The sequence below is a fragment of the Ceratotherium simum genome, chromosome 17 (genome assembly GCF_057802395.1).
Source record: "Ceratotherium simum simum isolate JZ-2026a chromosome 17, ASM5780239v1, whole genome shotgun sequence".
Taxonomy (NCBI): Eukaryota; Metazoa; Chordata; class Mammalia; order Perissodactyla; family Rhinocerotidae; genus Ceratotherium; species Ceratotherium simum.
The window spans coordinates 29020543-29034790 of record NC_141916.1 but is presented as its reverse complement, the minus strand read 5'-3'; the positions used below and the strand labels follow the sequence as shown (position 1 = coordinate 29034790).

The following is a 14248-nucleotide window of genomic DNA, read 5'->3' as shown; positions in this document are numbered from 1 at the left end:
CTGCACTTGGGGAAATTCTAAAAATAATCCTCCTATAAAGTAACCCAGAACCCACCTCCTGAGAACCTGATATAATTTGTCTGGGTTCAAGAAGGGACACTGGAATGAAAAACAAAACAAACATCAAAAAGCTCATCATTGATTCTACTGTACGGCCATCACTGACAATCACTGACTTCTGTCATTAGAGAAGACTTTGTTGAGGAGGTATAACTAAACCTAACCCACAAAGGATGGATAGATTTGGGGTTGGTAGATAGCAGAACGGCAAAGCAGAAATTGGGCATTTCAGACCAGCGCCAGGAAAATGTCGATGTCTTTAATGTTTCCTTATAAAAAGCCATGCCAGCCACCCATAAGTTTAAGAAAATTATGCATATTCCATCACCAACACTCCACGTCCATCTTTGATCTTGTTTAGATTTGTTGCTTTCCTCTGATGATTTATATACAGATTCTTCCTCTTTTTAGGGCCTTTTCATGAAGCAGTCATTGGGTCTTCTATTTGACTTCTCCCTGTATCTGCTTCAACTCCTTATACTTTAATTGTACAAACATACAGTCAATTCTGGCCAAATATTATTAATCTGGGTACCCAACCTAAGTTTCCCTGATACTTATCACCACACCCACCATCCACCTGCATCCAGGGAAATGGAATGGCTTAGAAAAAGCTTTAACAAAAACAAGTGTCATCCAGTATGTAAAGTTCTGATTATAGATTATGAGTCTCCAACTCTTTTAGTCTAAGTGACTTCATGTACAGATTTTTAAAAATTCCTTTTTGCTTCCAGTATGTGGTCTCTATTCTCCTTAGACAGTTCACTTATATCTGGACTACCAATCTCCATACTTTTTCAAGGGTCAGCTCCAAATTCTGTTTCTCAATTAAGTAGTCCAGTGCCTGTAGAGCTGATTGGGAGAATGCCAAAGTTGGTACAGCAGCACTGTAGATACACCTTCTAGTTCCCTGGTTGACACTTGGAAAAATCCCGTTATTAGATAGTCTGTGATGTGAACTCAAAATGACCCTATGACAACATCTACTATTTTCCAGAAGTATTTGGAATTTAGTTAACTACTTATTTCAAGTAACTTGTTCTCAAAATTACCTTTCTTGTAGACTCAGGTCATTTTATTTATTTATTTTTTTGTACACACTACATTTAATCTTTCATTTTTGAGAAACTGTCAGTTTTATTAGTAATTTAAAAGGTAACTTATGTGAGTATACACAGTTCTTTTGCAGGCATTACCATATTTTTTCTCTTAGGAGATATGAGTATTTCATGTTTCATAATCTGTTCCTAGTTGTCCCACTGGGGCAACATGAAATTCTGGGAAATTTTTTTCTCATTTATATTCAACCTTACTGTTCTTCTTTTTATTTTATGGACAATTATCCATTCTTATTTTGTAAGATTGTAAATGTGGTGCCATTTTCTTTCTGAAAAGTAATATTTATTATACTGAAAAATTGGATACAACCTAAACTCCTAATAATGGAAAATTAGGAATACAGTCAAGCATTTTAGCTTTATTCATGTTTTTGTTTGTATGTTTGTTTCTAGTCTTTCTAGATGAGGTGTAACATCCATTCATTCAAGTGTACAAATGGAACTGATATTAAATGTACAGCTCAATATATATATGTATATATTGTATATATATTATACATGTGTAATATGTGTTTATATTATCTACACATGTATATGTGTATATGTATTATATGTATATATTTAAAAATGTATATTTATAATATATTTTATAATATATAATATGTATATATTTTTTATAATACACATATATAATCCATGGAACACAACCCAGATCAAGATATAGAACATTTGTATGTCTTCAGAGGTTTTCCTGTGCATTTCCTAGTCCCAACACCCCTTCTTTCAAAGGTAACATCTATTCTGACTTGAATCTCTACTGATTAGTTTTTCCTGTTGTTAACTGTCACATAAATAAAATCGTAGAATATGTATTCTCTTGTGCCTAGCTCTACTTGCTCAACATAATATCGGTGTGATTCACCCATATTGTTACATGTAGCAATAATATAATCTGGATCATTTAGCTAGGTTTTGGCTCTTATGTATAAAGCTGCTATGAACAATCTTGTGCAAGTTTTTGATGGATATATACAATCATTTCTCTTGGGCCATTTAGTCTCAACTTATCTGTTCCTTATTTTTTTTTTTTTTTTAATTTTTTGTTTATTGCAGTAACATTGGTTTATAACATTGTAAAAATTTCAGGTGTACATCATTGTACTTCTATTTCTGCATGGACTACATCATGTTCACCACCAAAATACTAATTACAACCCATCACCACACACATGTACCGAATTATCCCTTTCACCCTCCTCCCTCCCCCCTTCCCCTCTGGTAACCACCAATCCAATCTCTGTCCCTATGTGTTTCTTTATTGTTGTTATTATCTACTACTTAATGAAGGAAATCATACGGTATTTGACCTTCTCCCTCTGACTTATTTCACTTTGCATTATACCCTCAATGTCTATCCGTGTTGTCACAAATGGCTGGATTTCGTCGTTTCTTATGGATGAGTAGTATTCCATTGTGTATATATACCACAGCTTCTTTATCCAATCGTCCCTTGATGGGCACTTAGGTTGCTTCCAAGTCTTGGCTATTGTGAATAAGGCTGCAATGAACACAGGGGTGCATGTACCTTTGCAAATTGGTGTTTTCAAGTTCTTTGGATAAATACCCAACAGTGGAATAGCTGGATCATATGGTAGTTCTATCGTTGATTTTTTGAGGAATCTCCATACTGTTTTCCATAGTGGCTGCACCAGTTTGCACTCCCACCAGCAGTATATGAGAGTTCCCTTCTCTCCACATCCTCTCCAACACATGTTGTTTCCTGTCTTGTTAATTATAGCCATTCTGACAGGCGTGAGGTGATATCTCATTGTAGTTTTGATTTGCATTTCCCTGATAGTTAGTGATTTTGAACATCTTTTCATGTGTCTGTTGGTCATCTGTATATCTTCTTTGGAGAAATGTCTGTTCAGGTCTTTTACCCATTTTTTAATTGGGTTGGTAGTTTTTTTGTTGTTGAGATGCATGAGTTCTTTATATATTTTGGAGATTAAGCCCTTATCAGATGTATGGTTTGCAAATATCTTCTCCCAATTGTTAGGTTGTCTTTTCGTTTTGTTGATGGTTTCCTTTGCTGTGCAGAAGCTTTTTAGTTTGATGTAGTCCCATTTGTTTATTTTTTCTATTGTTTCTCTTGCCCAGTCAGATGTGGTGTTTGAAAAGATGTTGCTAAGACCGATGTCGAAGAGCGTACTGCCTATGTTTTCTTCTAGAACTTTCACAGTTTCAGGTCTTACATTCAAGTCTTTAATCCATTTGGAGTTAATTTTTGTGTATGGTGTAAGGTGAGGGTCTACTTTCATTTTTTTGCATATGGCTATCCAGTTTTCCCAACACCATTTGTTGAAGAGACTTTCTTTTCCCCATTGTATGTTCTTGGCTCCTTTGTCAAAGATTAGCTGTCCATAGATGTGTGGGTTTATTTCTGGGCTTTCGATTCTATTCCATTGATCTGTGTGTCTGTTTTTGTGCCAGTACCATGCTGTTTTGGTTACTATAGCTTTGTAGTATATTTTGAAATCAGGGAGTGTGATACCTCCAGCTTTGTTCTTTTTTCTCAGGATTCCTTTAGCTATTCGGGGTCTTTTGTTGTTCCATATAAATTTTAGGATTCTTTGTTCTATTTCTGTGAAAAATGTTGTTGGAACTTTGATAGGGATTGCATTGAATCTATAGATGGCTTTAGGAAGTATGGACATCTTAACTATCTTAATTCTTCCAATCCAAGAGCACGGAATATCTTTCCATTTCTTTGTGTCTTCTTCAATTTCTTTCAGAAATGTTTTATAGTTTTCGGTGTACAGATCTTTCACCTCTTTGGTTAAGTTTATTCCTAGGTATTTTATTCTTTTTGTTGCAATTGTAAATGGGATGGTATTCTTAATTTCTCTTTCTGCTACTTCGTTGTTAGTGTACAGAAATGCAACTGATTTTTGTATGTTGATTTTGTATCCTGCAACTTTACCATATTCGTTTATTACTTCTAAAAGTTTTCTGGTGGATTCTTTAGGGTTTTCTATATATAAAATCATGTCATCTGCAAATAGTGACAGTTTCACTTCTTCCTTTCCATTTGGATCCCTTTTATTTCTTTCTCTTGCCTGATTGCTCTGGCTAGGACTTCCAATACTATGTTAAATAGGAGTGGTGACAGTGGGCATCCTTGTCTGGTTCCTGTTCTTAGAGGGATAGCTTTCAGTTTTTCACCATTGAGGATGATATTAGCTGTGGGTTTCTCATATATGGTCTTTATTATGTTGAGGTACTTTCCTTCTATACCCATTTTATTCAGAGTTTTTATCATAAATGGATGCTGGATCTTGTCAAATGATTTCTCTGCATCTATTGAGATGATCATGTGATTTTTGTTCTTCATTTTATTAATGTGGTGTATTACGTTGATTGATTTGCGAATGTTAAACCATCCCTGCATACCTGGAATAAATCCAACTTGATCATGGTGTATAATCTTTTTAACGTATTGTTGTATGCGATTTGCTAGTATTTTGTTGAGGATTTTCGCATCGATGTTCATCAGTGATATTGGCCTGTAATTTTCTTTTTTTGTGTTGTCCTTGTCTGGTTTTGGTATCAGGGTAATGTCAGCTTCGTAGAATGAGTTAGGGAGCTTCCCCCCCTCCTCAATTTTTTGGAAGAGTTTGAGAAGGATGGGTATTAAGTCTTCTTTGAATGTTTGGTAGAATTCACCAGGGAAGCCATCTGGTCCTGGACTTTTATTTTTGGGGAGGTTTTTGATTACTCTTTCAATCTCCTTACTGGTGATTGGTCTATTCAAATTCTCTACTTCTTCTTGATCCAGTTTTGAAAGGTTGTATGATTCTAAGAATTTATCCATTTCTTCCAGATTGTCGAATTGGTTGGCATATAGTTTTTCATAGTATTCTCTTATAGTCTTTCGTATTTCTGAGGTGTCTGTTGTAACCTCTCCTCTTTCATTTCTGATTTTACTTATTTGTGCCTTCTCTCTTTTTTTCTTGGTGAGTCTAGCTAAAGGTTTGTCTATTTTGTTGATCTTTTCAAAGAACCAGCTCTTGGTTTTATTAATTTTTTCTATTGTTTTTTTGGTCTCTATATCATTTATTTCTGCTCTGATTTTTATTATTTCCCTTCTTCTACTGATTTTGGGCTTTGTTTGTTCTTCTTTTTCCAGTTCCTTTAGGTGCATTGTTAGATTGTTTATTTGAGATTTTTCTTGTTTGTTGAGATAGGCCTGTATTGCTATAAACTTCCCTCTTAGAACCGCTTTTGCTGTATCCCATAAATTCTGGCATGTCGTATTTTCATTTTCATTTGTCTCCAGGTATTTTTTGATTTCTTCTTTGATTTCTTCATTAACCCAGTCGTTGTTCAGTAGCATTTTGTTTAATCTCCATGTATTTGTGGTTTTTCTGATTTTCTTCCTGTAGTTGATTTCTAGTTTCATACCGTTGTGGTCAGAAAAGATGCTTGGTATTATTTCAATCTTCTTAAATTTATGGAGACTTGTTTTGTGGCCTAATATGTGGTCAATCCTGGAGAATGTTCCATGTGCATTTGAAAAGAACGTGTATTCTTCGGTTTTTGGATGGAATGCTCTGTATATATCTACTAGGTCCATCTGTTCTAGTGTGTCGTTTAAGGCCAATGTTTCCTTATTGATCTTCTGTTTGGATGATCTATCCGTTGGTGTAAGTGGAGTGTTAAAGTCCCCTACTATTATTGTGTTACTGTCTATTTCTGTTTTTATGTCTGTTAATAATTGCTTTATATATTTAGGTGCACCTACATTGGGTGCGTAGATATTTACAAGTGTTATATCCTCTTGTTGGATTGTTCCCTTGATCATTATGTAATGCCCTTCTTTGTCTCTTTTTACAGTTTTTGTTTTAAAGTCTATTTTGTCTGATATGAGTACTGCTACCCCAGCTTTCTTTTCATTGCCATTTGCGTGGAGTGTCTTTTTCCATCCCTTCACTTTCAGTTTGTGAGTGTCTTTAGGTCTGAAGTGTGTCTCTTGTATGCAGCATATATATGGGTCTTGTTTTTTTATCCAGTCAGCCACCCTATGCCTTTTAATTGGAGCATTTAGTCCATTGACGTTTAAAGTAGCTATTGATAAATATGTACTTACTGCCATTTTTTAACTTTTTTTTTTTTATCAGTGTTTTAGTAGTCCTTCTCTGTTCCTTACTTCTTCTATACAGAATTGATGGTCTCTTTAGTTTGACCTCTGTCTGAAAGCTGTACTCTTTAACTACCCTCCTCCCTCCTTTTATGTTTTTGATATCATATCTAACCTCTTTTTTGTGCATTTGTATCCATTACATTCTAATCGTGGAAATAGATAATTTTTCCTATTTGTGGTCTTCTCTTTTCCCCTTAAATCAGTCCCTTTAACATTTCTTGTAACACTGGTTTCTTGGTGACAAACTCCTTTAATTTTTGCTTATCTGGGAAAATTTTGATCTCTCCTTCCATTTTGAACGATAACCTTGCTGGGTAGAGTATTCTTGGCTGTAAGTTTTTTCCTTTTAGCACTTTAAGTATATTGTGCCATTCTCTTCTAGCCTGTAAGGTTTCTGCTGAGAAGTCAGCTGATAGCCTTATGGGGTTTCCTTTGTATGTAACTTGACATTCTCTTGCGGCTTTTAGGATTCTCTCTTTAATTCTGGACATTTTGATTATGATGTGTCTTGGTGTGGGCCTCTTTGGGTTTATCTTGTTTGGGGCTCTCTGTGCCTCCTGTACCTGGATGTCTGTTTCCTTCCTTAGGTTAGGGAAGTTTTCATCTATTATTTCTTGAAATAGATTCTCTGCCCCCTTGTCTCGCTCTTCTCCTTCCGGGACACCTATAACATGGATGTTAGTGCGCTTGATGTTGTCCCAGAGGTCCCTTAGACTGTCCTCACTCTTTTTAATTCTTTTCTCTTTTACCTGTTCACCTTGGGTAATTTCTTCTAGTCTTTCTTCCAGCTCACAGATCCGTTCTTCTGTATCCTCTACTCTGCTTTTGAGTCTCTCTAATGAATTTTTCATTTCCAGTATTGTATTCTTCATTTCTGATTGGTTCTTTTTTATATCTTCCATTTCTTTGTTGACATTCTCACTGAGTTCATCTATTCTTCTCCCCAGATCAGTGAGCATCCTTAACACTCTTAGTTTGAACTCTCTGTCGGGTAGGTTGCTCATTTCTGTTTCACTTAGTTCCTTTTCTGGGGTTTTGTCCTGTTCCCTTACTTGGAATGTATTCTTTTGCCTCCTCATTTTGCCTCTTTCCCTGTGCTTGTGTCTACGTATTAGGTAGGTCAGCTACGTCTCCTGCTCTTGGATAGGTGACCTTATGTAAGTGATGCCTTAGGAGGCTTCCAGTGTGCTTCCCTCAGTTCTCAATGTTCCAGGGGTGCCCCCTATGTGGGCTACATGTGTCCTTCTATTGTGGCCTGTTAGCTCTCCCTATAGGCGCCCAGGGAGGCTGAGTTATGCTCCTGGCCAGCTGTTGTAATGCTCAGCTGCTTGTAGTTGTTGTGGGCCCTTCAGTCTCTTTATCAGGTGTGGGGAGCCCCAGCACAGTTGGCTGCAAGTTCTAATACAACATTTGTGTTGCAGTATTTCTTTTAAGCGAGTAGGCCCCCAATGTGGCAGGTTGTTAGGCTCAGGGCCTTACAATTGCTGTAAACCTCTAGTCTATTAGGTCTCTTGTCAGCTCTCTGAGGATTGCAGCTGGGTGGGGCTGCCCTTAGGCACAGGAGCACCCAATTGTTTCAGGCTTTGGAAGGTGGGGCAAACCTCATATGTGGGTCTTTGAGAAGCACAAGTCTTCTGCAGCTGACAAGCCCTGTTGCCCACAGGTCCACACACACAGTCAACACAGTCCTGCCCCATGTGAGCGCCCTGACCTCCCCATGCGGACCCAGTCTCTCCACTGCGGGAGCCCCACACACTCCGCCACCACCCCACACTCTCCACCCGCTCCTTGTGCACACCCTGCCCCGCTCAAGTCAGCTCAGTTGCCAGGCTGCAGAGAATCCAGTCACCAATCTATGCAGGCCCACACGTTGCCTGAGGGCTTGTTGTTGGGTGGGGCCAGTCTCTAGGGTGGGCTGCCTGCCCTGGCTGAGCTGGATTAAATCGGTGCTCTAGCGGGTGGAGCAGACCCTGGGCTAGCAGGTCTCAGGGAGAACTCCAATGGCGTCTGTGTCAGCAGGCTCACACCAGGCCACAACAGTGGCCGCCACCAATGTCCCAGTCCCTGGAGAGGTCTCACCCCTCACCGAGATGCACTCAGGGCCTATTAGGTGAGTCTCTTGTCACCGAAGCACTGTGCACCTTTCTTTCTGGTGATCTTAGGATGCTTTCTGGAACGGGTGAGTTTGTGCGCGGGCCCTTTAAGAGCCAGTTTTAGTTTCTTTGTGAACCGGGTTTTCTGGGGGTGCTACCCAATGCTTTAGTAGCAGGCAAAGTCAGATATTATGCCGCTGGTCTCGATTGTGCTGGGTCCACAAAATACCCACAGCGGGGGCGCTCCCCGGCTCAGGACCCCGCGCCTCCAGGGAGGCTGCGTACCTGTGAGCTGCTCCCGGCGGCCGTGAAGCTGGCGGCTTGTGGAGGCGGCGTTTTTCCTCTCCGGAAGGGAGTCTCTGCCTCTTCTACCCCAGTTAGGATTGTCCGTTGTTGCAGGAGTTCCTCTTATCCAGTTTTCAGTTCTGTCTCAGGGGTAATTTTTCCACGAGTAGTTGTAAATTGGCTGTGTCCACGGGAGGAGGTGAGTTCAGAGTCTGCCTACGCCGCCATCTTGACTCTGCCCCCTCAGGTCATTTTATATTTATTCTTTTCCAAATATGCTCCACATTAACTCTGAAATCTCTCCTCCAGAGCTTGGCCATATAATTATGTTGATTGCATTCTCATTTCTTTATTTCCAAAGTGCACCAGGTAATTGCAGAGGTGCAGCAAAGTCTATGCTGGGTTCAGATTCATTTACTGTGCTAATAAAAGGTTTAACCCTTTGGTATTGGCAGCTTAGTGGCTCTCCCTTGCATATGTGCCTAAATTTTATAGCACAAAGAAAATTCCTATCACTGGGAGGCTAAATTAATAATCAAAACAGAATTATTGATGGCATTTTTTAAAAGATTAAGATATTCAGATTTGATGCATCCCTCTTACTTGCCACCAGAGATGCAGTCACCAAAGCAAACTTAATCAGAAAATAGAATATTTTATAGCACCTACGAAACACAAACAAAATCACTTTTCAAATGCAAATCTTCTAGAGTCTACTAGATACGGTAAATACGACACAGAATTTAAATAACAAGCTCTTGCAAACTAACCGTAGTTATAAGTGCTGAATACCAGGAATTATTAAAAAGCAAAGCTATGAATTATTTGAAATTTTACATGATGTGATATGCCCACGGAAGCAGATTTTGTATACAGATACGCGTTCACACTATATGATCTGAGGTTTGTATCAGCCTAAGGTCTGACCAAAGAAGATGCAACTCTTCCTGTATTTTACTGACAGAATTCATTAAAAAGTATAGGAGACAGAAGATTTGACATAAGCCCTAGGATAACAAATGACAAACGACAAATATCAAAAAATAGACAAATACAGACATAAAATTTTTACGTTTGCTTATACATCCAACCTGCCACTCAGGAGTCTCAAACTTTAAAAAATACTTTGTCCTTCATCTATTGGCTAAGTATCAAACTCTACTGTCTTTAACCTGATTTTTCTTTTTTGAAAAAAAAGAGAGAGAGAGAAAGAATAAGGAGAGAGTGTAGTCATACAAGATATTTGAGCATATCGAAATACCACTTCAATTAAAGAAGGGTGGTACTGATGTAGGCAAACAGAGAGATCAGAGAAAGTGGAACAGGACCGAATATACTATATAGGGAATTTAGCATATAAATATCAGTGGGAAAAGATGAAATATTCAATAAATTTTGTTGGGACAAATAACGAGTAAATAAACCCAGTTCCCCTTGTCATCCATTATATCACAATAAATTTTACGTGGACCAAATACTTAAATATTAAAAAATAAAATACTAGAGAATGCAAAGGCAATAATCTTTGAGTGGATAAACTCCCTTCTACACGAAAGAAAGAAACTGAAGCTATAAAGTAAAGAAATAACAATTTTTACTGCACACAGTTTTAAAGTTCTGTATAGCCAAACACTATAAAGAAAAAATTTTTTAATCTAGAAAAATTATTTGCAGTAGGTGTAGACAAAGCACAAATTTTCTCCATATATAAAGAACCCTTCACGTTAACAACAGCTCCACCATTCCACATGTAGGAATTTATTTTAGATACGCAAACATGGGTGTGCAAATTAACTTCATTGAATGATAAATCTAAATACTGATTAATAGCAGATTGTTTATTACATGATAGTATAGCCAAACAGCCAAGAAAATATGGCACAAGCAAATAAATTATGGTTCACTGGCAGTCATAAATTAATTAGCCAATTAATTAATATTTATCTCTATGCATAAATAAAACATCCAATATATCCATTGATAAAGGCAAATTTCAGAAAAACAAGTATAATATAGTCATATGTATGTACGTAGAAGGAAAGAATATATCACAGATGCTTGCAGAGGAATGGATTTTGTGAAATGATATGAAAGAAACTGCAAACAGTGGTTACCCCTGAGGAGAAACAGTTGAGGACCCGGAGACAGGAAGCAGAGATGTACTGTTGACTTTAAACCTATCTGGACTATTTCATTTTACTCAAATATAAAAAAGAACTGGAAAACTCCAAAGAGCAAATAAACATATCAAGTTCTTCTGCTGTTGTTGCCTAATGCTTAATGTCCAGATGTTTTCCTCAGATCCTCATCCCTGGATGACCATTCTCTTTGGCCTTGAAACTGCTTGTGTGTTGCATCAATGAAGCATGTTTCTGTAGAGACTGACCCTGACTTTTCAAACTTCCTTTCTTCATCAATAACTGCAGCCCAGGCAAACTAATCCAAAAGCCTGACATGAAGGTGACCACAGATTGAGGCAATTAATTCTTGTCAAGAACAGATGCATTCACTCTGAGTGCTCAGTACAAACTACCATTTGCCAAGCATATTACCACTGCCAAGGCTTCGCATGGGCTGCAGATGACAGTTTTATTCAAAGATTTCTACCCTCTTAGCCAAACCAGTAGCTGCTTTGTGGCATCTTATTGGCTGACATTGAGAATTGCAAAATGTTAGACCTTTAAGAGACCTTGAAAATAATTTAGTCCAGCTCTTTTATCTGGTATATTAGGAGTCCAAGACTCAACAATAGCCTGATCACTCAGTCAGGTGAGGACAGATGTGAAATTACTGTTTCCTAAGTTCCAGTGATGGGCTATTAACAGTGGACACAATGGTGCTAGAAATCCAGTAATTTTCAAAGATGTAGACAGATAACTCTTGCCTCTTCCTTCTCCTGATCTTTATTAACACTCTAACTGAATGGTTTGGATGAAATTAAAATTTCATAACAATGGCATTTCTGTAACAACTGTACAAGCCTCAAGTCTCCTGAAAGACCCATGGATGTCCACTCTTTTTGGCAAGGATTCCTTTGAGGCATAACTGTCAAGAGCAAGGTCTCTGGAGTCACGGTGTCTAATTCTGAGTCCTAGCACCATAATTTTACAACTGTATAATCTTGGGTGTGCTACTTAGTCTCTTGATCACTCAGTTTCCTTAAATATACAATGGGAAAAAATAACAATGCCCACTTCATAGAGTGGTTATGAGAATTAAGTAAAATAATACCTGTTAGGGTGAGAAAAGTACCTGGTGTGTGAAAAGTACTCAGTAACTACTAGCTCTTTCTACCACTAATACTATTATTATTACCAGTTCTTGGAATTTTCACCTGTTCTCCTAATGTGAGTATCTGATCCAAAATTTATCTGGTTTACTGAAATAACTTCCCAACATTCTCTCCACACCACAATGTTTCTTCATTCTTTCTCATCATTCTCACTGCTGTTAGCACTAACTTTATATGACGTTAAGTCTGGTAATGTTATTTCCCTTGTAAAACCTTCACTGGCTCCTTATCATCTAGTTAAAATCTAACCCCCCTGGCATGGCACACAGGCCATTTGTGTTCTGAGAAAGCTGACAGGTCATTGTAAAACAACAGCTCCTCCCCGCCTCCCCATGCATGATAAAATTATAAGGAAGAAAGAATGGTAGGTTTTGACTTGTTCTATCTTACCTTATAGCCCAGCCTCTTTTATAATATGACCTAATGGCATTACAGTGTGATCCTGTGTAAAAGTTTTAAAGATATTCACATTTTGGATTCATAAGTTATAAAAAAAACTGTATATGTTTTTCATGTAATTTAGTTCATTGTATTTAGATTCAGTAGGTTTGGAGATACTGTAGAATAACACTGATATGATGTCACATTTGTGTGGCTAAACTGTACATTTTATAACCTTTTTCTACAGTGTAAGGGCCTAACGGTAGTGCTGAAAACCCTTAAATATCTGTATAGTCATATCTAGCCCAGAACCTCCTCCTTGGTTTCAGACGTCTGATCTGAATGGACACCTGTACATGGAGATACCACAGGTATTTCCAACTCGGCAATGAAATACTGCTTCACCTCCTTTATTCTCCATTCCTATACGAAGCATCAACATGCACCCAGTTCCCCCAACCAAAACCTGGGATGCATTTGATATTCCTTCTTCTCACTCCTCTCCAAAACTCAATTTGTCACAAATTCCTTCCTAATTGCTTTCAAAATTGTCTTGTCCTCTCCCTTCCAACACTCATTACTCTCATCATGCCTTCAGGCGCCCATCATTTCCGGTCTGGATGATTGCAGTGACTTCCCCCCAAAATCTCCCTGCCTCTAGGCTCATCCCACTTGAGTCTATGCTCTTCACAGTTACCAGAAGAAGATAGCTATAATAAAAATCTGATCTTTTTAATCCCCTCTCAAAATCCTTAGTAGCCCTCCATAAAGCTTTAAGACAAAATTCAAATTCCTCAACCTAAGATGTAAGGTCTTTCATAAATCTTCTCTGATCTACCTCTTTAGACTTACCCTTGTTTCCTTAAATATATCCTTTACTCCATCCATATCTAAGTATTAGTATTTCCCTGCATGCTGTGCTGTTGCACGCCTCTGTGCCTTTGTACTCTTAGTCTTTTTATCTGGAATGCCTGTATCATTTTCCCTCTGCTACCATCCTCATTGGCTTAACTCATTCCTCCACATTTTTAAAAAGTAGCTTTAGGGCCGGCTCCGTGGCTTAGCGGTTAAGTGCGCGCGCTCTGATGCTGGCGGCCCGGGGTTCGGATCCCGGGCAAGCCCCAAGGCGCCACTTCTCCGTCCAACGCGAGGCCGAGTCCCACGTGCAGCAACTAGAAGGATGTGAACCTATGACATACAGCTATCTACTGGGGCTTTGGGGGGAAAAAATGAATAAATAAAATCTTTAAAAAAAAAAAAAAAGTAGCTTTAGTGTCCCTTCATCTCTAGGAAGCCTTAGTAACCCACCTGAATTAAAAGATATTCTGTGCTCTGTTAATCCTCCTGTGAATACCCATTTATAGCACATATCACATTTTCCTAAAATTATCAGCTCTCTTCTCTTTCTATCTCCCTCTGGAATATGAGTTCCTTGAGGATAGGGGCCACACATTATTTACATTTGCATTCTCTAATGCACTCACAGCGCCTGACATTTAGTCTGTAAGGAAATCCTAAAGTCAGTGTGGCAGTGGCTGCAAGATTATGGGGCAATTCCCAAAAGAAAGAGAAGCATGAGCATCCCTCCACTTTAGGGAGGGTCTCAGCTTGATTATATTAAGGAAGTTAGGAGGTTTCCTTACACTGACGCTCAAGAAATATATTTTAAATAAATACATGAATGAATGAATGAATAACAAGAACTGAGTTCTATTGGGAATGCTTCATATTTCTTCCAATATATGAGCCCCTTCCCAGGCTGCATATTGTCAGATTCTACAAGAAGAAGGACTTCCCAGAGGAAGGATGCAGTTCTAAATCCATTATCATATAGACTAGGCGCTGTTGCATCCATTCATTGCATGTGGAATCAGGT

General features: G+C 38.3%; 1 long non-coding RNA gene across 1 annotated transcript in view; it reads left to right on the top strand.

The window, feature by feature from the left end:
- The first annotated feature begins 8217 nt into the window (after positions 1–8217).
- Positions 8218–14248, top strand: part of LOC147914763 (uncharacterized) — a 108665-nt gene continuing 102634 nt past the window's right edge. Inside the window, exon 1 of the long non-coding RNA XR_015554968.1 lies at positions 8218–8431. This is a non-coding gene — a long non-coding RNA (uncharacterized LOC147914763). The remainder of the gene's footprint in view (positions 8432–14248) is intronic.